Source organism: Arachis duranensis, chromosome 3 (assembly GCF_000817695.3).
Source record: "Arachis duranensis cultivar V14167 chromosome 3, aradu.V14167.gnm2.J7QH, whole genome shotgun sequence".
Classification (NCBI taxonomy): Eukaryota; Viridiplantae; Streptophyta; class Magnoliopsida; order Fabales; family Fabaceae; genus Arachis; species Arachis duranensis.
This window is the reverse complement of record NC_029774.3, coordinates 22,861,078-22,870,084: the sequence shown is the minus strand read 5'-3', so window position 1 is coordinate 22,870,084 and position 9,007 is coordinate 22,861,078. Positions and strand designations below refer to the sequence as shown.

The 9,007-nt window shown below is 38.4% G+C and overlaps 1 long non-coding RNA gene across 2 annotated transcripts in view; it reads right to left on the bottom strand.

The window, feature by feature from the left end:
* Positions 1–6,943, bottom strand: part of LOC127745415 (uncharacterized) — a 15,626-nt gene extending 8,683 nt beyond the window's left edge. Inside the window, exons 1-2 of one of the 2 annotated variants that reach the window (XR_008006611.1) lie at positions 6,887–6,943; positions 1,459–1,616 (exon numbers count right to left, since the gene is read on the bottom strand). This is a non-coding gene — a long non-coding RNA (uncharacterized LOC127745415). Of the gene's footprint in view, positions 1–1,458; positions 1,617–1,704; positions 1,762–6,886 lie in introns of those variants that run through there. The other variant, XR_008006610.1, reaches the window with a different exon arrangement.
* Between the last annotated feature and the right edge of the window lie 2,064 nt (positions 6,944–9,007).

Genomic DNA, 9,007 nt, shown 5'->3' with positions numbered 1-9,007 from the left:
CCAGAACCAGCCAATATTCATAGCATACACAGCTATTCCGGCTCACGGTTAAATCCATAACCAGCCAATATTCATAGCATAAACAGCTATTCCGGCTCACGGTTAAATCCATAACCAGCCGTTTCATTAACAATTACAGCCTTTCGGCCCATGGCACAACAAGCACTTCCACCACCATCCTCCGCATCTCACATAATCATCTTGATCCTCATTGATCATTCATATCTCCCTTGCTTCACTCGCAAGTTACCTCATTCACTAGCCCCTTTTTAATAGATAGGCATGCCATAATGATTTAAGACATAAATGGTGAGATCGGAGGCTTAGAAGTATGAGATTTGGCTTTTAAAACTCAAAAATCAACTTTGGGATGAAAACAGGGCCGCGCGTACGCGCACTCCACGCGCACGCGTGGATGGCCTCAAAAACTTATCGACGCGCAAGCGTCATGCACGCTAACGCGTGGATTCCAAACTTGCCCATCGGCGAGCACGCGTCAACCACGCGTACGCGCGGGTGTTCTCGTGCCCCAGGCACAACACCGGCACAGTTCTGGCATAACTCTCTGGAAAATGGCTGGGCATTGGGTGCAGCACAATCGGCGCGCCCGCGCACATCACGCGCACGCGTGGATGGCACTTCTTGGAAGATCGGCGCGTACGCGCCAGGTGCGCCCACGCGCAAGGGGTTATTCTGCTAAAAATTTTCTGAGTTAAAAGCTGCAGAATTCACAGACTTTTACCCCAATCTTCCAACGGACATAACTTCCTCATTTAAAATCATTTTTCACCCGTTCTTCGAACGGCATGGACACCCCGGATCAAATTTCATTTCTAAACAGATTTGGTACAAAACAGAGATCCGTAGTCCAAGTTATGTTCCGCCAAAGTATGCCCAAAAATCATATTTTCATACAAAACCACAAAGTGCCATTTTCAAAACAAGCCATTTCCAACTCTTTTCAAAACCAATCAAAACATGCCAAGTTCATCCCTTTTCTTTGAAATCAATCAAAATGTATCAAATTCAACATCAAGCCTCCTCAACTCACACATTGACACATTACCACAATATACAAAATTACTATCTCATCATTTTAGCCCACTTCACCCAAGTGGCTCAAATTCAAACATTTTGACATATCATATGCTATTCCTCATGCCAATTCTCAACAACACCAATTCCAATTAACCATCATTATACATAATCAATATCATATTCACCATCAACATGGTTCAACCCACAATTCAACCATAACCAATCATCAAGCATATATCACAACATGCATATTTCTCATACATCATACCACCAAGGCATCAATAATCATCATCACATATATGACCACATCATATATCTCAATCATTCAACAACATCAACCATTCAATGCCTATCTTAGGGCCTCTAGCCTAAGTATTTCCTACCACATTACATATTAGATACGGGAAACCGAAACCATACCTTAGCCGAATTTCCCAAGCTCCACCAGAGCACTTCCAAACCACTTAACCATAAGCTCTCAAGGCCTCAACACCTCCAAGAACAGATTTTTCACCACCAAACCCTTTCCAAGCTTTTCAAAGTCACCAATCAAGCTCCAATATTCACATATACACAACCTAAGCCACAACCATCATACCCATACACAACATCTCAAAACCCAAACATCATAAAACAACAAAATTACACTAGGGTTAAGAACCTTACCACACCCAAGGTCCAAGGAGACAAGATTAACCTTCTCCTTCAAGAGAGTTGGGTCCTATAACATCAAAGAACCCCAAAATCTCAACATTTCACCCATGAAACTCGAAAATAAGGGCTGAGATTTCGAACAGCAAGGTTTGGCCCGTTCGGTCCAATCTTGGTCCGAATTCTATAAAATTGGTACCGAAATTCTCGTCTCAGTCTCCTCTATCACATTTAGCCATAAAAATCACATTTTAGGCTTTCTAGAATAAATTCTCATTTATGGGTTAATTAGCCGTTAATTAACCGGGTTTTACATAGTGCCACCGCGACCATCTTCTTCTCCTCCTTACAACCTCGTACTGTGGCTCTCTACCTCGCCCTTGCCTCCCTTATTTCTACTCGCAGAATTAGAACAGAGCCACTCCAGTTTCAGCGAGTTCAAATGTAACAGCGGCTGGTCATTACCACTGCATCCCTCTCTCCTATGCTCTTGCTCTGTTCTTCAACTCAGGTTCTCAGATCACCTTTTCTTCTATGTTTTAGTTGATTTAGGATTAGTTATATGTTGATTATTGTGTTAATTTGATTTGGTTAAGATTATTTTCTATTGTTAGTTGAGTTTAGGTTAGAATTAGAATTTTCTGATTAGAATTAGTGTTAGTTTATACATAATTAAACATGTTGTTCAAAGCTTTTTGAGTTTGAGTTTCAAGTGGTTTGGATTGATTGACTGATACCTTGCTGAGTCACTAAAAATGCTGCTGATTTTTCATGTCATTGGTGCTTAATTTTGAATTGGTGTTGCAAAGAATACTTGTTAGTGTTATTTTGTGTTGTTTATGCTTTTGCATGCCAAATTTTTGACAAATACCAAGTGTTTTGAATATGTTTTGACAAAAAAGCATGGAGATAGGTAAGGATTGTCTTTCAATTTTCTTTCATTTTTTCATTTAGAAAAATCCTCACTAGTTAGTGTACTTGTTTGGTTAGATTTAATTACATAGTTACTGCTCACAAAGTTGGTGTACTTGCGTGGTTAGATTCAATTTTATTTCCATATATTTTATCTTCATTCTTTTGTGTTTTTAGGAGTTCCTTGTTTCACTTATTCGTTAAACAAGTTATTTTTATTTCTTTTCAGGTTTGGCGGTGGTTCCATAAATTATGTGAAGAGATGAGTCATGACCCATAATGATCTGATTGGTCATTTATATATATCAAGTAAATTTTGTGTACTTTTTGATCAATTGAACCATGTTTCATTCTTACATTATTAAGTAGTGCAGTTAATTTTTAATTTGATTTGTATATTATATTTTTTTTAAGATTGAGCAGTATTTACCCTTAGAAAGAATTATACTAGAAAAGTTTTTTTCTCAACGGTGTTTTTCACTTGTCCTTTACATTAGAGGCGGTTTTGTGGTAAATATAAAGTATTAAGTTATTTATTATAACTACTATAAAGTGTTGAATGATTTGGTGCTTGTTCCCATTTGAACTACTATTTTGGTATGAGTTTATAAATGCAGTTGTTTTTTTTAAAGTTCATCTATGAAATTGTAACGGTTCAAAACCGTCGCATTTTTTTAAAAAGATTCACATAAATTTGCGGCGATTTCAAAATAACCGCAAAATTAAATATCTGATTTGCTGCGGTTTTCCAAAACTGCCGTAAAATCAAATCTCTACCCCCTAATAGGTAACACCTGCGGAACTGCTGGAATTTCGTTTGCGGTGGTTTTAAATCGTCACAAATTCTTAGAAAAAACCGCCGCTAATATATGTACAAATTTTTTTTATCAATAAAATTTAATTAAATTAGTCTAAATTTCATTAAAAATTATTTCCATCATATTTAATTATTACTTATTGACCTAAATTTTATTATTCAATTTAATTACACTTAATTTCCAATAAAACTTATACGTATAGTATTTTTATTATATATATATATATATTAAAATCAAAGAAGTAATAATGATGTGTCCAATGATCAATAAACCGTGTTATAAATTATAACCGGATCATTTTTATATTATTTGTGATTTAGTTAAAGACATACAAGACTATATTATTAGTAGAAATTTTTTATTTTTAAATAAATATACTATACTACAATAAATATGGTCTTTAGTAACGCCAAATTTTACAACACCTTAAAACCGTTCTCGTAGATAAGTTTAGATAACGGTTTTTTATAGTGTTACTGTTGAATTCAGTTTTTCATTATTTTATAACAAAAAATTAAAACCATTCTCTTTGACTATTTTATAGAACGGTTTTATAACCGTTACCATGATTTGTATTTAAGCAACGGTTTTTTATCGTTGTTTAAATAATTGTACAAAGAAAACGCTTAAAAACCGTTGCCAAAATGCTACATTTTAAAACCGTTCTATTAGATGGTCTTAGACAATGATTTTTAAGTGTTGCTGTTGAAGTTCAATTTTTCATTATACTGTAGTAATGAAATAAAACCGTTCTCTTTGACTATTTTAAAGAATGGTTTTATAACCATTACAATAATTGTTTATGACACTCCGATCGATAACGTAACGAACAAGGATAACCAACGCGAGATTATACATAGACAAAGGAGTATCAAAAACAGGAATATCAAGACTCAAAATCCGGCTGCGAAGATAACCGGTCCGAGCATAGCAATATATACATATGATAAAATAAGGAAAACCCCAAAGGAAACCCAAAGGGACACAAATACATAAAACCTATTCTCCAAAATCTCCCATAAGAGGAGTCATCACGGTTTGTATTATTTAATGGAGATAAAAGTATCTAAGCAAAACATATAAACCAAAACATAGTCCCGAGAATAAAGGATCTTCGCTAATCCAGAAGTCTCCAGCAGGCCTCAACGAGAAACCTCACGTCCTGCATCTGAAAACCACAAAATCCGCATGGGTGAGAACCAGAGGTCCCCAGCATGGTAACAGCTTCCACATATATAATACATAATAATAGAGGAAAGCCGAAGGCAATCCTAGAACTTCCTCTAGATAATATTAAAGCTTATAAACAAGCTAAACCATAAAAGGGCATCTGACTAAAGATTCTTCAGTCTAACTAATACTTCCCTTTCCAATTCCTTCAAACCTCCCAACCACCAACAGGAGTATAANNTATGCATATGATGAATGCCTGTCCCTAGTGGCTGATGATATCATCTGTCGGTTATAGAGCCAACCCGACAAGTCCTGGTAGCTAACCATTGGACTATCCCTCTGTCACGCATCCCCAACTCGAGTTATACTCATCATAAACTTGATCATAATCATGATCTATATCCATCACCTTCACTGGTGAATATTTACGGGGGCGAGCTCATCCGGGTCTTTCACAGTGCCCGGCCACACTTATGACATAGGGTCAAAAGAGCTTTGAGTCTCAACCTGGAGCACGTGGTGGCTAGCCACTGCTTCCTCCCAGGGAAACTCTCATCTCCAACAGTGGAAGTGCAACATTCACAATTCATTCAATAGCATATATGCATTTATACTTAGCCATAATCATGGCTCTGCCGTAACACGGCAATAATCTAGCCATCCGGCTCACGGTTAAATCTATAACCAGCCATTCAGCTCACGGTTAAATCCATAACCAGCCATTTCATTAACAATCACGGCCCTTCGGCCCATGGCATAACAAGCACTTCCACCACCATCTTCTGCCTCTCACATAATCATCTTTGATCCTTATTCATCAATCATTTTTCCCTTGCTTCACTCACAAGTTACCACATCTCCTAGCTCCTTTTCTAATAGCTAGGCATATCATAATGATTTAAGACATAAGTGGCGAGATCGGAGGCTTAGAAGTATGAGATTTGGCTTTTAAAACTCAAAAATCAACTTTGGGATGAAAACAGGGCCACGCGTACGCGCACGCGTGGATGGCCTCAAAAACTCATCGACGCGTATGCGTCATGCATGCTAACGCGTGGATTGAAAATTAGCCAATCGACGCGCACGCATCAGCCACGCGTACACGTGGGCACTCTCGTGCCCCAGGCACAAAACTGGCACAGTTCAGGCACAACCCTCTGGAAAATGGCTGGGCATTGGGTGCAACACATCTGCTCGCCTGCGCACACCACGCGCACGCATGGATGGCATTTTCTGAAAGAACGGCGCGTACGCGCCAAGTGCGCCTACGCGCAAGGGGTCATTCTGCTAAAACTTTTCTAAGTTAAAAGCTGCAGAATTCACAGATTCAAACCCCAATCTTCCGACGGACATAACTTTCTCATTTTAAATCATTTTTCACCCGTTCTTCGAACGGCATGGACATCCCGGATCCAATTTCATTTCTAAATAGATTTGGCACAAAACGGAGATCCATAGTCCAAGTCATGTCCCGTCAAAATATGCCCAAAAACCATATTTTTATACAAAACCACAAGGTGCCATTTTCAAAACAAGCCATTTTCAACTCTTTTCAAAATCAATCAAAACATGCCAATTTCATCCCTTTTCTTTGAAATCAATCAAAATATATCAAATTCAACATCAAGCCTCCTCAACTCACACATTGACACATTACCACAATTTACAAAATCACTATCCCATCATTTTAACCCACTTCACCCAAGTGGCTCAAACTCAAACACATTGACATATCACATACCCTTTCTCATGCCAATTTTCAACAACACCAATTCCAATAAATCATCATTATACACAATCAATGTCATACTCACCATTAACATGGTTCAACCCACAATTCAACCACAACCAATCATCAAGCATATATCACAACATGCATATTTCTCATACATCATACCATCAAGGCATCAATAATCATCATCACATATATGACCACATCATATATTTCAACCATTCAACAACATCAACAATTCAATGCCTATCTTAGGGCCTCTAGCCTAAGTATTTCCTACCACATTACATATTAGATACGAGAAACCGAGACCATACCTTAGCCGATTTTCCAAACTCAACTAGAGCACTTGCAAACCACTTTTCCTCAAGCTCTCAAGGCCTCAACACCTCCAAGAACAGATTTTTCATCACCAAATCCCTTTTCAAGCTTTTCAATATCACTAATCAAGCTCCAAAATTCACACATACACAACCTAAGCCACAATCATCATACCCATACACAACATCTCAATACACAAACATCATAAAACAACAAATTATACTAGGGTTGAGAATCTTACCACACCCAAGGTCCAAGGAGACAAGATTAACCTTCTCCTTCAAGAGAGTTGGGTCCTATAACATCAAAGAGCCCAAAATCTCAACATTTTTGCTCATAAAACTCGAAAACAAGGCTGGAAATTCGAAGAGCAAAATGTGGCTTACCTCAAGATTAATTGTATGAGTTTTGTAGAGCTCTCTGCGGTGAACGTGTGGCCACAAATGAAGCGACAATCGGAGCTCTAGATCAAAAGTTATGGTAATTTGAAGATCAAGTGAGAGATAAAAGTTTGAGAGAGTGTTCTTCCCCCATTCTCTCTGACTTTCAGCGTGTTTTTGAGTGTTGTGAGGAGAGAGAGTGCTGAAAACAGGGTTTTGGTTTAGTTATGTTGGGCCAAGGGCCCACTTTGGGTCCGGATGGCCTGGTTTGGCCCGTTCGGTCCAATCTTGGTCCGAATTCTATAAAATTGGTACCGAAATTCTCGTCTCAATCTCCTCTATCACATTTTGCCATAAAAATCACATTTTGGGCTTTCTAGAATAAATTCTCATTTATGGGTTAATTAGCTGTTAATTAACCGGGTCTTACAACATCCCTCTTCTAAAGCGAAAACTTGCAGTAGGAAGAGCCTCCTTAAGACACAACCAAGCCAAAAACTTATGCTTTTCCAGAACAAACTGACGCCAAAGCCAAAGCCAATTCTCCCGCTCCTCCCAACCAAACAGATGCTTACACAACCACAAGTAACCATTGCGTGAGTAATAGACTTTGGCAACAGACCCACTCCAATACCAACTCACTTCCGGACCTGCTTGTTCATCTGGATTGTAAGAGAGAATATTACCTCTCAGATTTTGAGGTAAAGGAGAATAAAGAGTATCCAAATGCCACCTACCAACAGACTAAATATCCTGTATCCGAATATTCGAATCAGAAATGTGAACATAATCCATCTCATTATATAATCGTCCTTCTCTCCTCCAACTAGAAAACCAAAAATTCTGGTTCAAATCTCTAATACACCAAGCAAACCCATCCTTCAACACTTCCCAAGCCTTGCAAAGACACCTCCAAATGGGAGAGTCCTTGTTCTTAGAATAAATAAAACAGTCATATAGAGATGATCGGTATTTAGCATCCAACAATTGGACCCATAGCTTGTTTGGCTGCTGGAAAAACGTCCAAACTAGCTTCCCAAGAAGAGCAATATTTACACAATAAGAATCTCTAATCCCCAAACCTCCATATTTTTTTGGAGTAACCAGTACCTTCCAACTAACAAGATTCAATCCTCTTCCATCAACTTGTCCTTTCCAAAGAAAATTCCTCATCATAGACTCCAATTTACTAATGATTCCTTTGGGAAAAATAGAGACCTGCATCTGGTACGTGGGAATAATAGCAGCAACAGAATTAACCAAGCATAGTCTACCAGCCCGATTGAGTAAACTCCCTTTCCAGCTTGCTAGCCTACTCCGAATCTATCCAGGACACCATTAAAAGCTGAACAATTCACCCTAGAATGGCTAAGGGTAACTCCAAGATGCTTGCCCAAGTCCTGGACAAATCTAATAGAGGATACCCCAGTAAAAACATCTTTCCTTGTTGCAGAGACATTCTTGGAGCAAAGCGCTTTAGACTTCTCCACATTAATCTTCATCCCAGATGCTTTGCAAAAAGTCTCTAAAACCAACATCACATTTTGCACTTGTGTGTTTGTAGCTTTACAGAATAGAAGCAAGTCATCCGCAAACATTAAGTGGGATATTCTTGGTCCCCCTCTAGAAATAGCAACCGGCTCCCACAAGCCTAAATCAACCTGATGACTAATAAAGCATGCCAATCGCTCCATACACAACACAAAAAGATAGGGTGACATAGGGTCTCCTTGTCTAAGACCTCGGCTAGGAGTAAAGCCATTCAGATGACTCCCGTTCCAAAGAATAGATAAGGAAGAAGCAGTGACACAATTCATAATCAAATTAAGTGTAGGAATAGGAAAACCAAAGATCTTAAGGGTATGAGCTAAAAACCTCCAGTCAACTCTGTCATAAGCTTTCTCCAGATCAATCTTAAAGTTCAGTGTGCCTTTCTTTGATTTAGTCTTCTTCATAAAGTGGAGGACTTCTTGTGCAATAAT